The 10,920-nt window shown below is 44.3% G+C and overlaps 2 pseudogenes across 1 annotated transcript; both read right to left on the bottom strand.

Annotated features, from left to right (window-relative positions):
- Positions 1–1,186: 1,186 nt before the first annotated feature.
- On the bottom strand, positions 1,187–5,149 carry LOC148190095 (3-oxo-5-alpha-steroid 4-dehydrogenase 2-like; annotated as a pseudogene).
- A 1,452-nt stretch (positions 5,150–6,601) lies between these two features.
- On the bottom strand, positions 6,602–10,265 carry LOC121939878 (3-oxo-5-alpha-steroid 4-dehydrogenase 2-like; annotated as a pseudogene). Its single transcript, XR_015776160.1, has 5 exons — positions 9,697–10,265; positions 8,120–8,283; positions 7,546–7,647; positions 7,258–7,408; positions 6,602–6,829 (listed from the first exon to the last, which is right to left on the bottom strand). The product of XR_015776160.1 is annotated as a 3-oxo-5-alpha-steroid 4-dehydrogenase 2-like (transcript).
- Positions 10,266–10,920: the final 655 nt, after the last annotated feature.

Genomic DNA, 10,920 nt, shown 5'->3' with positions numbered 1-10,920 from the left:
ATATTTCATTGTAGAGTTATTTAACTGCATATATAGTGGATTGATTTTATACATTATAAAGTGATTTAGACCAATTATCACTATTTTAAGCTCAGATTTGGTTATGTTTCCTTCTAATGGAAGAGTACTTCCCACATGATGTGTTCATGGGCTGTCAGAAATCTGAACATCCAACAATAATTTTTATTTTTTACCTTTTCTGTTTTTCTGGCTGTGATAAATGGGCCAGAGGAAAAGAAAACACAAAAATAAAAACAAAAAGTCAAGAATTTTATAATTTTATAAAATTTTATAAGAACCCCCCCCCCACACACACACACACAGACACACACACACACACAGAAAAAGAAAAAAAAAATCACCTCAAATCATCATCAAAAATAGAGATCTCCCCCCTCAACAAAAACACAACAACAACAGTTGATGAGACTTTCCGGTGCAGCAGGGGGCGGTATGCCGGTCTGCGGTGTCGGTTCATAAGCAAAAGAAGAACCGGTCCGGGTGATCTGAACGGAGCAGCGGCTCTCTGGACTGAACCGGCCGGTCTGCGGTGATATGGCCGTTAATGGGTCTCTGTGGAAGCAGACGGCGGACCGGCGGCTCGGCGGCTCCGGCGGACAGACCCGCCGCCGGTGACGGTGCCGCCGTTACCCCCGGGAGGCTGGGCGCGCTTTGGGCCGTGTCCGCCCCGCTGCTGGCCGCGCTGGCCCCGCTCCGGTGGCTCCTCCGCCGGCTGTGGAGCCGATCCGGGGCTCCAGAGCAGACTTGCGGCGGCAGCGGGAGCCCGGAGCGGAGCCAGCGGGTCAGGAGCCACCACGGGCGGGCCTTCGAGTTCATCTCCGCGGCGCTGAGGATCGACGAGGACGAGACAGGTACCCGGTGCTCGGGTCTTATTCTACATCACCGAAACCCTTCTGAAAATCTACCGTTTTAACGCCGTTTTTGTCAATGAACGGGAGCGTAAGGCTCTCTGTAAACCGAATAAACACGCAGCGCCTGACGGAGGTGATGCAGCCGAATCACACACACCTGTCATAAAGAAAAATAATCCAAAATCTGTAAATGGACCACAAACAAAGAAACAAACAAAGAAACAAAGATACAAACAAACAAAGAAACAAACAAAGAAACAAAGAAACACAGAAACTCTGCTCTGACCTGCAGAGTCTGTCCTTCCAGCTGGAGCTCATTTTAATGACTTTATTCCTCTATAATGATACATCATCATTTATTACTGGTCATATTCTGTATCAGTACTCTGAATGTGTACAGATGACTGTAGTAACAAGTATTAATATTTGGTGTAAAGCAGCAGCGGACGGAGAGACGGCGAGTCGTCCTCCGGGGTCACAGGATGAAAGGAATGAGAGCTTTCCTGGAGCGAGGGTAGTCCTCAAACCTCTGCTGGTAATCTCTGAAACACACAAACCACCAGATTACACCAAACTGTTTCCAGTCGGAGACAAAAATCATCCACAGAGACGACGACGCGTCAGATTAACCTTGAATTTTTGAAGTTAGTGAACTCAATATTGCTAAAATAAAAATATCACTTTATAATAACTTAAAGTCTTAAGTTTTATTATTGTCTTATGTAAGTTTGCTGTACTTAATAATACATATTAATAATAATTAATGTAAATTAAATAATAATTAATAATTAAAATGCCTGATTTACTTAAACTTTAAAGTTTACATTTTAATTTTTATTTTAAGTTTGCAGTACTTCAAAGTTTTGTTACCGACCTGTTGTGCTGGAAATACATTACACTAAATCTACGTGTTGTGTTGGAATACCTAACAGTAAAGTTACCTGCTGTGCTGTAAACAAGCAGATTCTCACCTGTGGTGATGGAGGGCTCTGGGCCCGATGGAGCCTGTGATGTGAAGAAGGCGGGCGAAGGTGGGTAAAGACCAGGCGGCTGACGGGCGTACCCACACCACTCCACGATCTCCCCGAAGAAGTTAGCGCCGGACACGAACTCAAACATTCCTCCTGAGAGAAAAGTAAAAGTCCAGGTGTGAAAAGTTCAAGTAAACAGTTACTTTAGTTATCCTAAACTTTGTCAGGGTTTGTGGATCAGGATCTGGTGTGGACCAGGATCTGGTGAGGACCAGGATCTGGTGTGGTACCGTAGGGGATCCTGTAGACGATCTCTCCGGTCGTCTCAGGCGGCGCAGGATGTAGTCACTGTGGATGTTGATGATCATACCGACCACAAACAGAAGAAGCCCTTTCAGAATAAGAGAAAACAGGATGATTATTTGTTATTCTATTTCACAGACATGCACCAAAATCCTAAAATGTCCTAAACTCCTAGAAACGTTCTTAAATCGTATAAATGTCCTAAAATCTTAGAAACATGCATGGGGCTGCTGTGGCGGGCCCCTGGCCTCCTGTCATTTGGCAACAGTGGCCCCTAAGCAAAGCAAGTGAGTATTTTAGACCTATAATATTTAATTTCCTCATTTTTCTCAAAGAATATTAAAACTGATTTTGGTAAAGTTTCTGTTTTTAAACTATATTTGAGTCTTCTTTTGTTAACAATACTCCACGCTGATATTGTCACAGTTTCAGTTTCATGACGTCTCGTCGTCTCGCCTTAGTCACTGAGAAAAACAAGCATATCATATTTAGTCTTTTTTGTTAAGCAAATGATCACTGATGATTGTCGTAGATCGTGAAGCGGCGGCTGTGACTCACCTGCAGCCCGGCGAGCGTCCGTCCAGCCAGCCGTCTTGGAAGCGGGCGCAGTGCAGCAGGTGGTGACCCTGCAGGAAGCCGTTGAGCGAGCAGAAGATGGCGGCGAGGAGGACGATGAGCAGCGGACGGGTCGTCCTCTGGTCAGGAAGGCGTAGATGATACTCCTGCAGAACAGACACGTGCTGACTGAGTTTCGGATTTTAGGACTCATTCCTGGGGCACTCTATGCAGAACTCTGTCATTTTCTCACAACACTTTGCTCATTTCTTGCTAAGTTTTGTGGCAGATCTTGTAGAGTTGCTCACAACATGTTTTCCATTATTCTGAAAGAAATCAAACCAATTTGCTCAGGTTTCACAGAATTAAAATGAAATATACTGTCGCACCGTCCGAAATGATCTAAGACTTTAACAGAGCAGCACATCAGACATCGGACATGTAAAGTAATATAGAATTTATAGTTAGGGCTGGCTCAGGCTTTCCTCTTTATAGTTAGGGCTGGCTCAGACTTTCCTCTTTATAGTTAGAGCTGGCTCAGGCTTTCCTCTTTATAGTTAGGGCTGGCTCAGGCTTTCCTCTTTATAGTTAGGGCTGGCTCAGGCTTTCCTCTTTATAGTTAGGGCTGGCTCAGGCTTTCCTCTTTATAGTTAGGGCTGGCTCAGGCTTTCCTCTTTATAGTTAGGGCTGGCTCAGGCTTTCCTCTTTATAGTTAGGGCTGGCTCAGTCTTTCCTCTTTATAGTTAGGGCTGGCTCAGACTTTCCTCTTTATAGTTAGGGCTGGCTCAGGCTTTCCTCTTCCACAGTGAGGAAAGTTAAAATTTGAGAGGCACAATCAAATCTAACTTCAGAACTCACTGATTATCTTACTGAGTAACAGCTGGAACTTTTTAACTATACAAACCACAAAGTGTCACAATCCGCTCTCCCTCACCTGACGCTGAAGCTGTGGGCGGCTGGGAGAATAAAGGCCGCTTGCTTACAAGCAGGGGAGGTGCAAGATTCATTAATCTGTCCCCAACAATGACGTGTGGGGCTAATGATTCACTAACTAATGGTTTGGGAGGAACACTGGTGTTCCCTTAACAGCAGTTTTCATGCACTGTGTTCAGTGTTTCACAAATATTTAACCCTTTGAAACCCAAACAAATGGATTTTTTTTTTTAAACACGTCTAAAAAGGCAACAAGCAACTTGGCAAGAAATGTTCCACAAAAGACAGAAGGAGTGAAAATCATTAGAAGATTATTGTTGTTTTTGGAAAATTTTCCAACAATAATAATAATCTTTTAAATTATCATCTATCTTTATATTTAGGCCTCTGTTTGATTAGGTTTATCTTTTTTTATTTTTTATCTTTTATTTTATATGTAAAAGGCTGTAAGGAGTTAAAAACGACGCATGCACGTAAATGCAGCAGGAAGATTCATCCAGAAATGTTTCTCACTGACTTTTACTTCAAATACTTTAATTCACATTTAGCTTTTACTTCAGTGAGGTTTTGAATGCATTTTTCAGTGTGTGTGTGTGTGTGTGTGTGTGTGTGTGTGTGTGTGTGTGTGTTCGGACTTGTGCTGTGAGGTGACCTGACTTGTGGAAGTAGTGCAGCATGAAGGCATATAGCAGCAGCCGCCTCCAGATCATGTCCCCAGTTCTGTCCCCAGTTTTGTCCCTGGTGCTGTCTCCGGTTCTTCCTGCTCCTCTTCAGTCAGCAGCAGCAGGAGCAGCGGCAGCAGGAAGGCCGGGACCTCCTGGAGGAACCAGGCCAGTCTGGCAGGACAGAAGTAACCCGTCTTAAAGGAGTAGCGGCCGTACTTTGTTTCCTTGAAAATCTGGTTCAGCAGCATGATTACACCCAAGATGATCAGAAACCAGGTGAGGGAGGACACAACAGAGTCCTGACACTCCATCGTCCCGCTGAGACTCTGGACTGAAGACTGAGGGAGGACAGGAGGGTTAAATATACAGAGGGAGGGAAAGAGAACAGTCAGCTGGTCCTGAGGCTCACCTCCTCAACAAGGACGGCCCTCAGTCAAACACAACCAGTTTATAGAAAAGTGTAACGAAAACTACATCAACCACTGGACTCCTAAAACAAAAATTAAAAACAAACTTCAGTGCCGACACAGAGGACCTGCTGCCAAGAGGCAGCATGTCAGTGCACGTCAGCGCATGTCCGTGCACGTCAGCGCATGTCAGTGCACGTCAGCGCAGGTCAGCGCCATGTTAGTGCATGTCAACGCAGGTAAGGGCATGTCAGCAGCAGGTCAGCGCAGGTCAGCACCATGTCAGTGCAGGTAAGCGCATGTCAGTGCACGTCAGCGCACGTCAGCGCACGTCAGCGCACGTCAGTGCAGGTAAGCAAATGTCAGTGCACGTCAGCGCAGGTAAGCGCACGTCAGTGCAGGTCACAGAGACAATACAACAACAGGTAACAGCTGGAGCTCAGCTCACAGCTCACACTGCCCTCAGCAGAACTGCGATAAGAGTCATTTAAAAGTACTTTTATTTCATTTATGGATTTCACTTATTTTATGTTTGTTATTGTCCTTTAATGTATTTGGGGTGAGTGTTTCTTTTCTCTGTACATGTAGCTCACAAACAAATTCAAATCGACTACGTCTGTAGTTGTTGTTTTCTTTGTTATTGGGTAAACATGAAATATTGTGATAATTAAAAAACCTTTCAGGAAGTGTTTGGATGCAGACATTTTAATTATTTTATATTTCATTGTAGAGTTATTTAACTGCATATATAGTGGATTGATTTTATACATTATAAAGTGATTTAGACCAATTATCACTATTTTAAGCTCAGATTTGGTTATGTTTCCTTCTAATGGAAGAGTACTTCCCACATGATGTGTTCATGGGCTGTCAGAAATCTGAACATCCAACAATAATTTTTATTTTTTACCTTTTCTGTTTTTCTGGCTGTGATAAATGGGCCAGAGGAAAAGAAAACACAAAAATAAAAACAAAAAGTCAAGAATTTTATAATTTTATAAAATTTTATAAGAACCCCACACACACACACACAGACACACACACACACACAGAAAAAGAAAAAAAAAAATCACCTCAAATCATCATCAAAAATAGAGATCTCCCCCCTCAACAAAAACACAACAACAACAGTTGATGAGACTTTCCGGTGCAGCAGGGGGCGGTATGCCGGTGTGCCGGTGTCGGTTCATAAGCAAAAGAAGAACCGGTCCGGGTGATCTGAACGGAGCAGCGGCTCTCTGGACTGAACCGGCCGGTCTGCGGTGATATGGCCGTTAATGGGTCTCTGTGGAAGCAGACGGCGGACCGGCGGCTCGGCGGCTCCGGCGGACAGACCCGCCGCCGGGGACGGTGCCGCCGTTACCCGGGAGGCTGGGCGCGCTTTGGGCCGTGTCCGCCCGCTGCTGGCCGCGCTGGCCCCGCTCCGGTGGCTCCTCCGCCGGCTGTGGAGCCGATCCGGGGCTCCAGAGCAGACTTGCGGCGGCAGCGGGAGCCCGGAGCGGAGCCAGCGGGTCAGGAGCCACCACGGGCGGGCCTTCGAGTTCATCTCCGCGGCGCTGAGGATCGACGAGGACGAGACAGGTACCCGGTGCTCGGGTCTTATTCTACATCACCGAAACCCTTCTGAAAATCTACCGTTTTAACGCCGTTTTTGTCAATGAACGGGAGCGTAAGGCTCTCTGTAAACCGAATAAACACGCAGCGCCTGACGGAGGTGATGCAGCCGAATCACACACACCTGTCATAAAGAAAAATAATCCAAAATCTGTAAATGGACCACAAACAAAGAAACAAACAAAGAAACAAAGATACAAACAAACAAAGAAACAAACAAAGAAACAAAGAAACACAGAAACTCTGCTCTGACCTGCAGAGTCTGTCCTTCCAGCTGGAGCTCATTTTAATGACTTTATTCCTCTATAATGATACATCATCATTTATTACTGGTCATATTCTGTATCAGTACTCTGAATGTGTACAGATGACTGTAGTAACAAGTATTAATATTTGGTGTAAAGCAGCAGCGGACGGAGAGACGGCGAGTCGTCCTCCGGGGTCACAGGATGAAAGGAATGAGAGCTTTCCTGGAGCGAGGGTAGTCCTCAAACCTCTGCTGGTAATCTCTGAAACACACAAACCACCAGATTACACCAAACTGTTTCCAGTCGGAGACAAAAATCATCCACAGAGACTGACGCGTCAGATTAACCTTGAATTTTTGAAGTTAGTGAACTCAATATTGCTAAAATAAAAATATCACTTTATAATAACTTAAAGTCTTAAGTTTTATTATTGTCTTATGTAAGTTTGCTGTACTTAATAATACATATTAATAATAATTAATGTAAATTAAATAATAATTAATAATTAAAATGCCTGATTTACTTAAACTTTAAAGTTTACATTTTTAATTTTTATTTTAAGTTTGCAGTACTTCAAAGTTTTGTTACCGACCTGTTGTGCTGGAAATACATTACACTAAATCTACGTGTTGTGTTGGAATACCTAACAGTAAAGTTACCTGCTGTGCTGTAAACAAGCAGATTCTCACCTGTGGTGATGGAGGGCTCTGGGCCCGATGGAGCCTGTGATGAAGAAGGCGAAGGCGAAGGTGGGTAAAGACCAGGCGGCGACGGCGTACCCACACCACTCCACGATCTCCCCGAAGAAGTTAGCGCCGGACACGAACTCAAACATTCCTCCTGAGAGAAAAGTAAAAGTCCAGGTGTGAAAAGTTCAAGTAAACAGTTACTTTAGTTATCCTAAACTTTGTCAGGGTTTGTGGATCAGGATCTGGTGTGGACCAGGATCTGGTGAGGACCAGGATCTGGTGTGGTACCGTAGGGGATCCTGTAGACGATCTCTCCGGGTCGTCTCAGGCGGCGCAGGATGTAGTCACTGTGGATGTTGATGATCATACCGACCACAAACAGAAGAAGCCCTTTCAGAATAAGAGAAAACAGGATGATTATTTGTTATTCTATTTCACAGACATGCACCAAAATCCTAAAAATGTCCTAAACTCCTAGAAACGTTCTTAAATCGTATAAATGTCCTAAAATCTTAGAAACATGCATGGGGCTGCTGTGGCGGGCCCCTGGCCTCCTGTCATTTGGCAACAGTGGCCCCTAAGCAAAGCAAGTGAGTATTTTAGACCTATAATATTTAATTTCCTCATTTTTCTCAAAGAATATTAAAACTGATTTTGGTAAAGTTTCTGTTTTTTAAACTATATTTGAGTCTTCTTTTGTTAACAATACTCCACGCTGATATTGTCACAGTTTCAGTTTCATGACGTCTCGTCGTCTCGCCTTAGTCACTGAGAAAAACAAGCATATCATATTTAGTCTTTTTTGTTAAGCAAATGATCACTGATGATTGTCGTAGATCGTGAAGCGGCGGCTGTGACTCACCTGCAGCCCGGCGAGCGTCCGTCAGCCAGCCGTCTTGGAAGCGGGCGCAGTGCAGCAGGTGGTGACCCTGCAGGAAGCCGTTGAGCGAGCAGAAGATGGCGGCGAGGAGGACGATGAGCAGCGGGACGGGTCGTCCTCTGGTCAGGAAGGCGTAGATGATACTCCTGCAGAACAGACACGTGCTGACTGAGTTTCGGATTTTAGGACTCATTCCTGGGGCACTCTATGCAGAACTCTGTCATTTTCTCACAACACTTTGCTCATTTCTTGCTAAGTTTTGTGGCAGATCTTGTAGAGTTGCTCACAACATGTTTTCCATTATTCTGAAAGAAATCAAACCAATTTGCTCAGGTTTCACAGAATTAAAATGAAATATACTGTCGTACCGTCCGAAATGATCTAAGACTTTAACAGAGCAGCACATCAGACATCGGACATGTAAAGTAATATAGAATTTATAGTTAGGGCTGGCTCAGGCTTTCCTCTTTATAGTTAGGGCTGGCTCAGACTTTCCTCTTTATAGTTAGAGCTGGCTCAGGCTTTCCTCTTTATAGTTAGGGCTGGCTCAGTCTTTCCTCTTTATAGTTAGGGCTGGCTCAGGCTTTCCTCTTTATAGTTAGGGCTGGCTCAGGCTTTCCTCTTTATAGTTAGGGCTGGCTCAGGCTTTCCTCTTTATAGTTAGGGCTGGCTCAGGCTTTCCTCTTTATAGTTAGGGCTGGCTCAGTCTTTCCTCTTTATAGTTAGGGCTGGCTCAGACTTTCCTCTTTATAGTTAGGGCTGGCTCAGGCTTTCCTCTTCCACAGTGAGGAAAGTTAAAATTTGAGAGGCACAATCAAATCTAACTTCAGAACTCACTGATTATCTTACTGAGTAACAGCTGGAACTTTTTAACTATACAAACCACAAAGTGTCACAATCCGCTCTCCCTCACCTGACGCTGAAGCTGTGGGCGGCTGGGAGAATAAAGGCCGCTTGCTTACAAGCAGGGGAGGTGCAAGATTCATTAATCTGTCCCCAAAAATGACGTGTGGGGCTAATGATTCACTAACTAATGGTTTGGGAGGAACACTGGTGTTCCCTTAACAGCAGTTTTCATGCACTGTGTTCAGTGTTTCACAAATATTTAACCCTTTGAAACCCAAACAAATGGATTTTTTTAAACACGTCTAAAAAGGCAACAAGCAACTTGGCAAGAAATGTTCCACAAAAGACAGAAGGAGTGAAAATCATTAGAAGATTATTGTTGTTTTTGGAAAATTTTCCAACAATAATAATAATCTTTTAAATTATCATCTATCTTTATATTTAGGCCTCTGTTTGATTAGGTTTATCTTTTTTACTTTTTTATCTTTTATTTTATATGTAAAAGGCTGTAAGGAGTTAAAAACGACGCATGCACGTAAATGCAGCAGGAAGATTCATCCAGAAATGTTTCTCACTGACTTTTACTTCAAATACTTTAATTCACATTTAGCTTTTACTTCAGTGAGGTTTTGAATGCATTTTTCAGTGTGTGTGTGTGTGTGTGTGTGTGTGTGTGTGTGTGTGTTCGGACTTGTGCTGTGAGGTGACCTGACTTGTGGAAGTAGTGCAGCATGAAGGCATATAGCAGCAGCCGCCTCCAGATCATGTCCCCAGTTCTGTCCCCAGTTTTGTCCCTGGTGCTGTCTCCGGTTCTTCCTGCTCCTCTTCAGTCAGCAGCAGCAGGAGCAGCGGCAGCAGGAAGGCCGGGACCTCCTGGAGGAACCAGGCCAGTCTGGCAGGACAGAAGTAACCCGTCTTAAAGGAGTAGCGGCCGTGCTTTGTTTCCTTGAAAATCTGGTTCAGCAGCATGATTACACCCAAGATGATCAGAAACCAGGTGAGGGAGGACACAACAGAGTCCTGACACTCCATCGTCCCGCTGAGACTCTGGACTGAAGACTGAGGGAGGACAGGAGGGTTAAATATACAGAGGGAGGGAAAGAGAACAGTCAGCTGGTCCTGAGGCTCACCTCCTCAACAAGGACGGCCCTCAGTCAAACACAACCAGTTTATAGAAAAGTGTAACGAAAACTACATCAACCACTGGACTCCTAAAACAAAAATTAAAAACAAACTTCAGTGCCGACACAGAGGACCTGCTGCCAAGAGGCAGCATGTCAGTGCACGTCAGCGCATGTCCGTGCACGTCAGCGCATGTCAGTGCACGTCAGCGCAGGTCAGCGCCATGTTAGTGCATGTCAACGCAGGTAAGGGCATGTCAGCAGCAGGTCAGCGCAGGTCAGCACCATGTCAGTGCAGGTAAGCGCATGTCAGTGCACGTCAGCGCACGTCAGCGCACGTCAGCGCACGTCAGTGCAGGTAAGCAAATGTCAGTGCACGTCAGCGCAGGTAAGCGCCGCGTCAGTGCAGGTCACAGAGACAATACAACAACAGGTAACAGCTGGAGCTCAGCTCACAGCTCACACTGCCCTCAGCAGAACTGCGATTGGAGTCATTTAAAAGTACTTTTATTTCATTGATGGATTTCACTTATTTTATGTTTGTTATTGTCCTTTAATGTATTTGGGGTGAGTGTTTCTTTTCTCTGTACATGTAGCTCACAAACAAATTCAAATCGACTACGTCTGTAGTTGTTGTTTTCTTTGTTATTGGGTAAACATGAAATATTGTGATAATTAAAAAACCTTTCAGGAAGTGTTTGGATGCAGACATTTTAATTATTTTATATTTCATTGTAGAGTTATTTAACTGCATATATAGTGGATTGATTTTATACATTATAAAGTGATTTAGACCAATTATCACTATTTTAAGCT

The sequence above is a fragment of the Plectropomus leopardus genome, chromosome 3, assembly GCF_026936395.1.
Source record: "Plectropomus leopardus strain MGB_pleo_1.0 chromosome 3, ASM2693639v1, whole genome shotgun sequence".
In the NCBI taxonomy this organism is placed as follows: Eukaryota; Metazoa; Chordata; class Actinopteri; order Perciformes; family Serranidae; genus Plectropomus; species Plectropomus leopardus.
The sequence above is the reverse complement of the archived record's forward strand: the minus strand, read 5'-3'. Positions and strand labels throughout refer to the sequence as shown.